Raw genomic sequence first — 11,626 nt, 5'->3', positions numbered from 1 at the left:
GGCTCTATGGTGAAAATTTAAAAATAAACAAAACATTAATTGTTGAAATAACACTTTTAACCAAAAAACTAAAAAAACAAAATGAATTATATAAACAACAAAAAATATAAACCTTAGAAACAAAAAAAATTCGTTTAAGCTATATTTAGTGTGATAGTGTAAGAATTATTGTGTAAAAGTGAAGTATTTATATATAATTCATAGTAAAGGATTGAATTTTGGGAGATTTGAATAAAGAAGGAATGTATATACGGACTTAATTAAAAACATAAAATTAGGGGATTTCAATTAGCTTAAATCATGAACGAAGAATAGGGGATGAAGATAAGGGATTTTCAAAAATTGAATTGCTAAAATTTAATAGTATATTATAAATACATAATAATCAATTCATATCTTTAAATCTAGATTATATTCAAACATACATAATTAACTTATTAATGTGAGAAAATAAGTTAGTAATATATTTATTTACATGAATATAATTAATCATCAATTCAATCAATTAAATAATTACCGTATATCTTGAGTTGATTATTAATTACTGTATATCTAATATCTAAAATTATAATAAATTATGATATACTTAAATTCTAAATCATATGGTGAAATTTATAAAAATAGTCAACATAATTTTAGTAATTTGAATAATTAAGTAATTGATATAAGTTGTGTAAAAATAAGTTAGTAATTTCTTTTTTTATGTATTAACATTAACACAATTTTAATATAATTAAACAACAATGTAACAATTGAGTAATTGATATAACATATGGTAAGTGGTAATAATTATAAATTAACATTACTTAAAATTAGAATCAGCCTCATATATTAAAATACTTGATTGACTAATTTTGAATTAGTCAATCGATCAAAATCCGTATTTATAGTAACCCTTAAGGATGCTTAATCAAAACTTTAATCAAATGATATATAATAATTTATTAAAATATAGAAATTCCGTAATTAAAGATTCCTTAATCAAATGGCTGATTTATCCCTAATTTACAGAAATTGATTATGGATCTGAATTTATACTTGTGACAACCCCAAATATAGGGCTAATTTTTTTTAATATAGATACCGAACATAGTGTTGGTCGAACCGAACCGTATGTCGATAGGCTTGGCCAAATAAAAACAAAACGAACAAGCACTAGTTTAACCGAAATGAACCCGAGCCCGATAACTCGAAAGTTTTAAGAAACATTCCAAGAATTATTTAATCATACCGGTTATCCAAAACATATTTCTCAAACACCAAACGACATTCTATGTTATGTCCGGTGGCCGAATAAAATGAAACAAAAACCGATAAACGAGAATTGATTTGTAATACAATCACCTACAATATATTACCCATGATTTTTATACAAAGACTAGCCCCATTGTTAATTATCTAGAACATTTTATGTATAATAATAATAATAACAAAAGATATTATATACCAAAAATCAAAACAAATCTCCTGCAGCCCAATTAAATCTGCTAACCATCTCTGCCCCCATTCACGTTCCACCAATTCTCTTCCCCAATCAGAGCCTGTGCATGCCTTCAGTATCCAAGAAATTCCCTGATCAAATCTTTCCCTCTTCTCAATTTAAATCAATGTTATCATCTTTATTCTCACAACATCTTCAAGTAAACTATCTGTTATCTGCTTCTCTCTCTGACTCTCTGCTGAAGATTCTGAACCAGCCAAGAAACATCCATAATCTGGTAATCCAGTGTTCTATTATTATTTTATTCCGATTCTGAACCCATTCGATTGTTGCTAATATTTTGGTCGCTCAAAGCAGCCATATTCTTCCGTGTGTCTCGCTGTCTTGCTGGTGGAATCAGTCCAGAAGCAAGGAATCCGGTTGCTCGTGAAACCCTAACACGCACCAGGTACCACCACAGCCAATATTCGTTTCTGTTTGTATATTATTCTAAGTTTTGGCTCTGTGTTAAACCCGCATGTTAAACCGTGAACAAATAAGAAAATAACCTTGCTTTAATTTTATCTAAACAATGTTAATAAACATATTAATAAATCAGATTCAGAGCAATAGGAGAGTAAATTTCTGAATAAATTAGAAATTATAAACAAAAACCTTGTTTTTAAACAAAACGGGCCAAGAAACCGAACCTTAAAACTTCGTTTACATAATAACCGGAATCTGCAGAATCTATAACTGGTCTGGAACCTTAAAAATCGCGCGTCATGCAGTCCCAAAACCATGGCCAAACTAATGGCCATTCGGTTATTCGTTTAAAGTCAAACTAGTTCAAAAACCGAGCAAAAATGCAATTTGTAACTTCTGAACTATTAGCACAGGTTCCAGAAGTTTAAAAGTATTTGATTTTTGTCATTAAACGGAAAAATAACCAAACCCAAAAGCTAACAATAAAACCGTTCGGTAACTCGTTTAATAGATAAACTAGTTTGAAAACCGCACCAACAAGTGACCATCTTAACTTCTAAATTTTAACATAATTTCCAGAAGTTTAAAAACAGTAAAAATAAGCCCAATAAGCTGCACAAGTTCAGCCCCGGAAAGTAACATCAACCGTATATTAAAAACCGTTATAAAACCCGTATTTTATAACTCGTTTAACTAAGAAATAAGCCCGTAAACCTAAATAAGATTATGACATAATAGTACAGCTTTAAAAATGATATTTTGAAAAATAATAAGCTGGCCCAAATCTGTCTTCCGCGAAACCTCGCATTAAAAATCGAACTAGAAGCCAAACGGGCCGAAACCGAGTTCGTTAGCATTAATACAGCCAAGGTTATGTTTTTAAAACCTATGTAATGTAAAAACAACTTATTTTTATGTATCAAAACTGGTCTTAAGTGGTTTGGTGACCAAAAGTGGGTTTTCGTTTAAAAAGGGTATTTTTGGAACAAGGTATCAAGTTAAACCGTAACTTCCGAATATTATAAAACCGGACCTTTAAAACAGAAGCTTGTAATTTTAAAAAGATAAATATAAGATATGAAATGTTTAAGGGAAGTTGGATTTACAAAACAGGCCCGTTTACAAACTTTAAAGTATTGCTCGTTTAAAACCGAACGGGCCGGGTTTTAAGACTAAAACGTTTCTAAACTGTAAGACCCACATTTTTTTTTCCAGAAAATTTTGTTTAAAATATTTAATTTAAATGTATAAAAATATTTTAGGGAAAAAACAACACCTCTTTGGGGCAAGATATGACATTTAACCGCTAGTTACGGGGAACCGACATAAACCGAACGGGCAGTTTCAAAACTACAATAATATGAACATTCTGAATATTTTTTTTTACAGTAAGTATATTGTAATAAAGTCACAATTTTAGTGTTTACATATTTTCCTAAAATTTACCAAGTCTTAAACCCGGTTTTCACCAAAACGAATGCTAAACGAAAATACGGGAACTAAGTCCTTACATCACCAAACTTTCTGAAATCTCAGATATGAAAATAATATGTTTTCATATACCCTAATATTCTGGAAAAATTGGAGTATTAATTATAAGGGAATTTGTTTACGAAAACCATATTTTAAAGGCTTGCCGTTAAAAACCGACAACACCGATAACCACCTGTGTTGTTAACTTTGAAAACCCGAGGGCTGATGTTTTCAACCAGAAATGATCATGCTACTGATGTGAACAAATTATATAGTTCTTATGGTCATACGGTAACCCGCAACCGAACATAAGGCCCGAACTTTCTAAATATAGAAACTTTATTAAAACGTGGTCAAGTAAAACGAGGTTATTAACATAATTAGTAGTTGAACTAAATACTTAAACACAAATCATCAACATTATAACTTATATAAGTGTAAACTTTCCATAAAAGGAAACTTTATCCACCATGAACTTAACACTTGGGCCAACGCTTAGAATTAAATACTCGTTTCACCATTGAATCTTTATTGAGGTTAAAACTAGTTGAGTTAAATATTTATAATTCGTTATTTACCATAGGAACCACCACTTTCGGGAAGTCAGTCGTTGATTTACTTGGAGCATTCGGTGAGTCTCGCGTGTAATCCCTTTTTACTTAAATTTTGGGAACTAGTACATACTCCTAAACTTTTTATATGGTATGGAACTATCGGGTGTTTTACTGCTAAATTTTGTCCCAACTTTTTACACAATCATTAGCCCGAGGGGATGGGCCGGAGGCTTGTATGGGTAGTACTATTTGGGAGACCCCCACGCACAGTGACCCTATGTTGGGTAAACCACACTGAGATCTGCGGATCGTTGCGGCATATAACCTACGTGTTTGATTATTGCTTTTAGCAGGGCGATAGTCTGGGACGGTATAACTTCTAGTATGAGTTGGGGGATACTTATGCTAGTTGCAGGTTTGATTGTGGACTTGATATGTGATATACCATGATGTGTCAACTTTATTATTATGTGTCTTAAACTCACGAGCTCACCAACATTATGTTGACGTATTTTAGTATGTACTTTTCAGGTAACTTAGCCATTGGGGAAGGGAATGAGGTTACGCCTTAGTCGCCTTAGTGAACCGTAGAAGCCATGGTTTTCAAGAATAAAGTAATGTAGTCATGGAAGACTACTTGATAAATAAAGATGTAATCGTTAGATGACATCCTAGACTAATTAATGGTGCTATGCATCTAAGACAATTTATGGGTCATGGTTGACCCGTTTGCTGTAGTTGTATCTTTGAATTTGCAAACTCTTAGCATGTTATGAATTTCCTTTTAAGTTTATTTATTTTCCGCTTGTAACACCCCGTAACCGCAGCGGAAACGTACACGGGATGCAACAGACACATCTGATATCAACAGCATTGCTTATAAAGAAAATACCACTACATTAATTTATATCATATTACATTGTTGCTAGTTTCGTTACTGTCTAGGTGTTACACACGAGTTTTACCGATAAGACATTAATATATTCATTACAAAATATAGATCAGCAAGCTTCCAACAAGTAGCACAGATCAGTAAGCACGTTTCAATCATTCCAACTTGGGCATACCTAGAAAACATGTAAGAAAACGGGTCAACTACGAATAGTTGGTGAGTTTCACTAATTTAAATAAACACTGACAGATCATTTTAATAACCATTTATTAGCAATGAAATTATACTGGGAACTATGTTACCCCAGAATAATAATAACCTCTGGGAACTACGTTACCCCATAACAATAATAACCTCTGGGAACTATGTTACCCCAGAACAATAACAACCTCTGGGAACTACGTTACCCCAGAACAATAATAACCCCTGGGAACTATGTTACCCCAGAACAATAATAACCTCTGGGAACTATGTTACCCCAGAACAATAATAACCTCTGGGAACTACGTTACCCCAGAACAATTACACACGATAAACAATTTATATACTCTGTGCATCAAACATATATATATAAATATACAAGTGTTTCCATACGATCGGTATGTACTTAAATACTTTAATAAAGACATGTTTTCCGCCCCGGGAAAATATTTAGAAACAGTTCAGTAAAAAGGGGCTCGTGAAAACTCACCTTTTTGTGAGTCGGTGGGTAATACAATGAACAGCTACGTGCCTGGATCTGTAATATAATATCTAGTCGTTACTATATAATTCCCATAAATTAAATCCGTGTTAATCGGCACATCTGGGGACATTGTTAGCCCAGTACTGTACTCGATCCGGGGACAATGTTAACCCCGTGACACTCCTAAGGACTCAGATTGTGCCATTACTTAGAGTCGGACGGTCAAAATTATCATTTTTATGTTTTCCTTGATTTGCGTGCCTAGCACGGTCATCCGTTTTTAGTTTCAAAAATGAGTTTATTCACACTTAACCCAAAAATGGTGTTTGACTGTTAAAAGTGATGAAATTAGAGCTCGGTTTGGACACCCCGTTTGGCCGCGGGGCCCGTTTCCGTCATTTAGGTGCCGGAAACAGTAAAATCGGGTAAAATTACCCAAATCATCCGAATTATTTTCGGATGATTTATTTTTACTTAATTTACTTAGTTTTATGAAAATGGTCAATTTTTAGGTTTTTATATACCAGTCAGCTCGCTTATGCGAGTTTTGCCGGTTTACACGTTTTAAGCTTTAGAAATTTGTTTTTATGTTCTTTTTAGCACAAATAATTACCCGTTTAGTCTCGGGTCTTGAAATTTTGCACAACACTTATTTTGACAGTAAGAAACTTTATAAAAATTTTCCAGATTTATTTTCTTATATTTACCTTTATTTATCTATTTTTAAACCTTATTAAAACACTAAATATGTCAAAAATACCAAAAGACTTTAGAAAAATCCCAAATTTTTCTGGGATGATCCCTGCCATCCTCATAACTCCCTGGAATTTTTCCAGAACCCAAAACTCATTTTTCAAGCCATTTTCACAAAAACCGAGCTAGAAAGCTCTAGAACTCGTTTTACCGAAAAGCCCCCTTAGACTTCTCCAACTGAGCTCAAATTTTGTGTGTAACTTTTATATGTTATAAAAAGCTTATCCTAAATTTTTCAGAATTTTTTATCAAGTTTAGCTATTTTTCACCATTTTTGGCCAAAACCGAGCATTAAATTCACCAAATATTCATCTTTTATCCAAAAATTCACAGATCTCATATTTTCATGTGTAGATCATCTCTGTGAAATTTCGTGACCCGACTCTAAGTACACTACAATCTGTCCAAACTCACTAATCACACGAAAACCGAACTATCTTGTGTTTTCTAGCGTTAGATCGCAAGGATCTTGGTTTCTAGCCTTTGCTAGCCACTAGATACAACACTTACAAGCACAATAACACTATACCAAGCAAGTTACACCAACAATCAAACCATTTCTTTCATAGTGTCGGTTTTGATATAAAAACAAAGGTTTTAACCGTAAAAATCCGTTCTCGACTCTTTTTACTCATTTCTTGGACCAAGATCCCTTGTATAACATGTATACATCTCTTGATCATGCAAGAGTCGGTTTCATCTCGGGTTTTCACCCGTCTTTCACATAGAAACTCATTTTACAAGATTTCAACCGTAAAAATTCGTTATAAACTCTTTTAACTCATCACTTGGATCAAGATCCTTTGTATAACTTGTATACATCACTTGATCATGCGAGAATCGGTTTCAACTCGGGTTTTCACCCATTTTTCATTTGAAACTTCCTTTTCTCAAGATCATGAAGTTGGAAACAAGATTTAGACATTAAAACATGTGTTATACCTTGTGTTCTTGGTTTGGATCAAAGGTTTTTGGGTTGAATGCTTGAAGGTTTGAAAGATTGAGAGAGTTTGATGTGTAGAAAAAAAGAAAATGAATTGATTATGGGAGTAAAGGGACCGATCGGTCCACCATATGGGGTGGGGTGGGTCCCACAAATCCATTCTAAGCCACATATTCGGATTACGCAATCCGGATAATGTTGTGGATAATCTGGTTCAGTTCGTTTCTCGTTTAAACTCGTAATTCGGTTTAAAACGAGCCTAAAATGGTTGTTTTTCGGGTTAAAATAAAATTTACATAAAACTGATTTAAAAACTTTAAAAACTCAAACCATAACATTAAAACATCATATTATTAATAATTACGCATCTTTTCGGCTTGGTCGATCGTCTCTTGCTTGGTTTGATGTTAAAGGTTTCGTTTATCGTACCGACGTACTAATAAATCAAAATCCTTTTTCTGTGCTATAATTCACTTATCCCGAAGCATTAATACTTCGTAAACATTACTAAACATTATATGCTTCGTCTATAATGTAATTCCCGATTCGTTCGGGTTTCAATAATCGTTCATTGGTTAATTGTAATTCCAATACGATTCACTATATAATCGAGTATGATTCGTACTATGAATCATATATACTCGTATAAACGTACTATAACTCATATAATCAATATTAAATGACACGTAAATAGTATATACCGGCTAGGGTATACCTGGATTTGCCGGAATCGTTACATTCTCCCCCCGTTATAAAAATTTCGTCCTCGAAATTTTACACGTCAACTACTTCCTTTTGAGGAAATAGGTGGGGGTATTTCTTCCGAAATTCATCCTTTCGTTCCCAAGTAAGTTCTGGGCCTCGTTGCGAATTCCATCTAACTTTGACCAACGAGATCTTATTGTGTCTAAGTTGCTTGATCTTACCGTCCACTATTTCAATGGGCTCCTCTACGAAGTTGAGCTTATCATTTATTTGAACACCCTCTAAGGGTAACACCGATGTCTCATCCGCCAGACATCTTTTCAAATTTGACACATGAAACACGTTATGAACTGCACTTAGTTCCTCAGGCAGTTCTAATCGGTAAGCTACCGGACCGATTTTTGCAGTGATGTCAAATGGTCCAATGTATCTGGGGGCTAACTTCCCCGCCTTGCCAAATCTGACCACTCCTTTCCAAGGGGATACTTTCAAATATACTTTTTCACCCTTCTCAAATGACAACGGTTTTCAACGGGTATCGGCATAACTCTTCTGCCGATCCCGCGCGGCTTTCAGGTTGTTCTTAATTTCAAGAATCTTGCTGGTCGTCTCCTGGACCAGATCCGATCTAATGACCTGCGGGTCACCCACTTCAGACCAGCAAAGTGGTGATCGGCATTTCCGTCCATACAATGCTTCATAAGGTGCTGCCTTTATACTGCTATGGTAACTGTTATTATAGGAAAATTCAATGAGTGGGAGATGTTGATCCCAATTTCCCTTAAAGTCCAGTACGCAAGCACGAAGCAAATCCTCCAAAGTTTGAATGGTCCTCTCAGACTGACCATCGGTCTGAGGGTGGTAAGCCGTGCTTAGGTCAATACGTGTTCCCAATGCTTCTTGAACAGCTTGCCAAAGTTTGGAGGTGAAATGGCTATCCCTATCGGAGATGATCGAGATGGGGATGCCATGACGAGACACTATTTCATTTATATAAATCTGCGCAAGTCTCTCAGTGTTAAAAGTATTCCTAATCGGAATAAAATGTGCCGATTTGGTTAATCGATCCACGATTACCCAAATCGCATCATGACCTCGGGGTGTCTTGGGGAGATGTGTCACAAAATCCATTGTGATCTGCTCCCACTTCCATTCGGGAATTTCCGGCTGTTGTAGCATTCCCGAGGGTTTCTGGTGTTCCGCCTTAACTCTCGCACACGTCGTACACTTGCCGACGTATGTGGCTATATTCTTTTTCATACCTGGCCACCAGTAAAATTCTTTCGCATCCTTGTACATTTTATCTGATCCCGGATGTATGGAATATTTCGATTTATGCGCTTCATTCATGATCAAATCACGAAGGTCATGGAGGGTCGGGATCCAAATCCGATTTTTGAAATAGAGAATTTCGTCCACACGCTGTTCGAAATTCTTCTCATTCCCGTAAAGTCCTTCTTTATCCAATTGGTCCTCTTTCAACGCCTCGCGTTGAGCGACTCGAATCAAATCCGGAAGGCTCGATTGGACTATCATTCCCAACGCTCGCACGCGTAGTGGCTTAACTCGATCTTTCCTACTCAAGGCATCGGCTACAACGTTAGCCTTGCCGGGGTGATATCGGATGTCACAGTCATAGTCACTTAGTAACTCGACCCACCTTCGTTGTCTCATATTCAGTTCTTTCTGATCGAATATGTGTTGCAAACTTTTATGATCAGTGAAGATGGTGCACTTTGTACCGTAGAGATAGTGTCTCCAGATTTTAAGTGCAAAGATGACTGCTCCCAGTTCCAAGTCATGAGTAGTGTAGTTTTTCTCATGAACTTTTAACTGTCGAGACGCATAGGCTATGACCTTTTTATTTTGCATCAACACGCATCCTAACCCTTTACGGGATGCGTCACAATATACAACAAATCCATCGTCTCCGTCGGGGAGACTTAAGATTGGCGCTTGGCACAATCTTTGCTTTAGCGTTTGAAACGCCGCTTCCTGCTCTTCACCCCAATCATACCTTCGATCCTTTTGGGTCAGCAGGGTTAAAGGTTGGGCAATGCTGGAAAAATTCTTAATAAATCGACGATAGTACCCAGCTAAGCCTAAGAATTGGCGGATTTCCTTTGGAGATTTAGGTGCTTGCCAATTCTTAATTGCTTCAATCTTACTTGGATCGACGTGTATTCCTTGATGATTTATAATGTGACCAAGGAATTGCACTTCTTGTAACCAGAAGTTACATTTGGAGAATTTTGCATACAACTTCTCCTGATCCAAAAGTTCCAAAATTAACCTCAAATGTCGCTCGTGTTCTTCTTTACTCTTCGAGTATATCAAAATATCGTCAATAAACACGATGACGAATTTGTCAAGATAGGGTTTACAGACTCGGTTCATGAGATCCATGAACACCGCTGGCGCATTTGTTAGTCCAAAAGGCATAACTAAAAATTCATAGTGGCCGTAGCGAGTCCGAAACGTGGTTTTTGGGATATCCTCCTCCTGAATTTTAACTTGGTGGTATCCCGATCTAAGATCAATCTTTGAGAAATAGCTCGCACCTTGTAGTTGGTCGAACAAATCATCGATTCGGGGAAGAGGATACCTATTTTTGATGGTTAACTTGTTCAATTCCCTGTAGTCAATGCACATTCGAAGGCTTCCGTCCTTCTTTTTCACAAATAGTACAGGTGCACCCCACGGGGAATAGCTGGGACGAATAAATCCCTTATCCAACAATTCCTGCAACTGGTTGGATAATTCTTGCATCTCGGACGGTGCAAGTCTGTAATGGGCCTTAGCAACAGGGCCAGCTTGTGGTAACAGATCGATTCTGAATTCGACCTGTCGGGTTGGCGGTAATCCAGGAAGTTCCTCTGGAAAAACTTGTGGAAATTCGCGTACCACGGGAATATCGTCCACCCGTTTTTCCTCAGAATCAGTGGCCGTCAGGCTCGCTAGATACGCCACACATCCCTGACGTATATATTTCAACACCTTGAGGTGGGATATAAATGGTATCATGGTGCCGGATTTTTCTCCCTGCACTAATACCTCCTCGTCATCCGACACCCGGATCTTGACGGTTTTCTTTTCACAATTTATTTCTACCCTGTTACGTGCCAACCAATCCATTCCCACTATCACGTCAAAACTACCCAATTCTACCGGTAACAAGTCAATCAGGAAGGATTGTTCGCTCAGAATAAAAGGGCAATTCCGAACTATCCGATTAACTATCATGGCTTTACCGTTAGCGACTTCTACGGTGTAAGGTTCTATGGTTTCACCAATAGGAAGGTTTGCTATCGAAAGGAATCTAACGGAGACAAAACTTCTATCGGCGCCTGTATCAAATAATACAGAAGCGTAATGATCAGAGACGAGGAAGGTACCTGTCACTACGCTGGGGTCCTGGCGCGCCTCGTTCGCTCCCATCACAAATGCTCGGCCTCGCGCCGGATTGGACGACGATGGCTGACCCGCGAGTTGTCTCCCGTTTCCTCCCTGGTTCAGTTTCGGGCAGTTCCTTTTGAAGTGATCCGTGCTGCCGCATTCGTAGCAAGCACGGCTAGTGGTCACCATCTGGTTTCCTTGCGGGTTCTGCTGTCGGGCTGGTTGAGTTCTAAATGGTTGCGCACGAATAGGTTGCGGTTGACGGTTCAGGTTGTTCAGATTTGTCTTACAATTTGGTGCGTAGTGTCCAATCCTGCCA

General features: G+C 36.8%; 1 long non-coding RNA gene across 1 annotated transcript; it reads left to right on the top strand.

The window, feature by feature from the left end:
* Positions 1-1,432: 1,432 nt before the first annotated feature.
* On the top strand, positions 1,433-4,733 carry LOC143533570 (uncharacterized). The gene is made up of 4 exons (XR_013135381.1): positions 1,433-1,718; positions 1,796-1,889; positions 3,963-4,010; positions 4,465-4,733. It is a non-coding gene; the product is annotated as an uncharacterized LOC143533570 (long non-coding RNA).
* Positions 4,734-11,626: the final 6,893 nt, after the last annotated feature.

This window comes from Bidens hawaiensis, unplaced genomic scaffold (assembly GCF_021521415.1).
Source record: "Bidens hawaiensis isolate Kalapana, Puna unplaced genomic scaffold, B.hawaiensis_p1.1 tig00009788_1, whole genome shotgun sequence".
Lineage (NCBI taxonomy): Eukaryota > Viridiplantae > Streptophyta > Magnoliopsida > Asterales > Asteraceae > Bidens > Bidens hawaiensis.
Note: the sequence above shows the minus strand (reverse complement) of the source record. Positions and strands in the feature narration are given on the sequence as shown.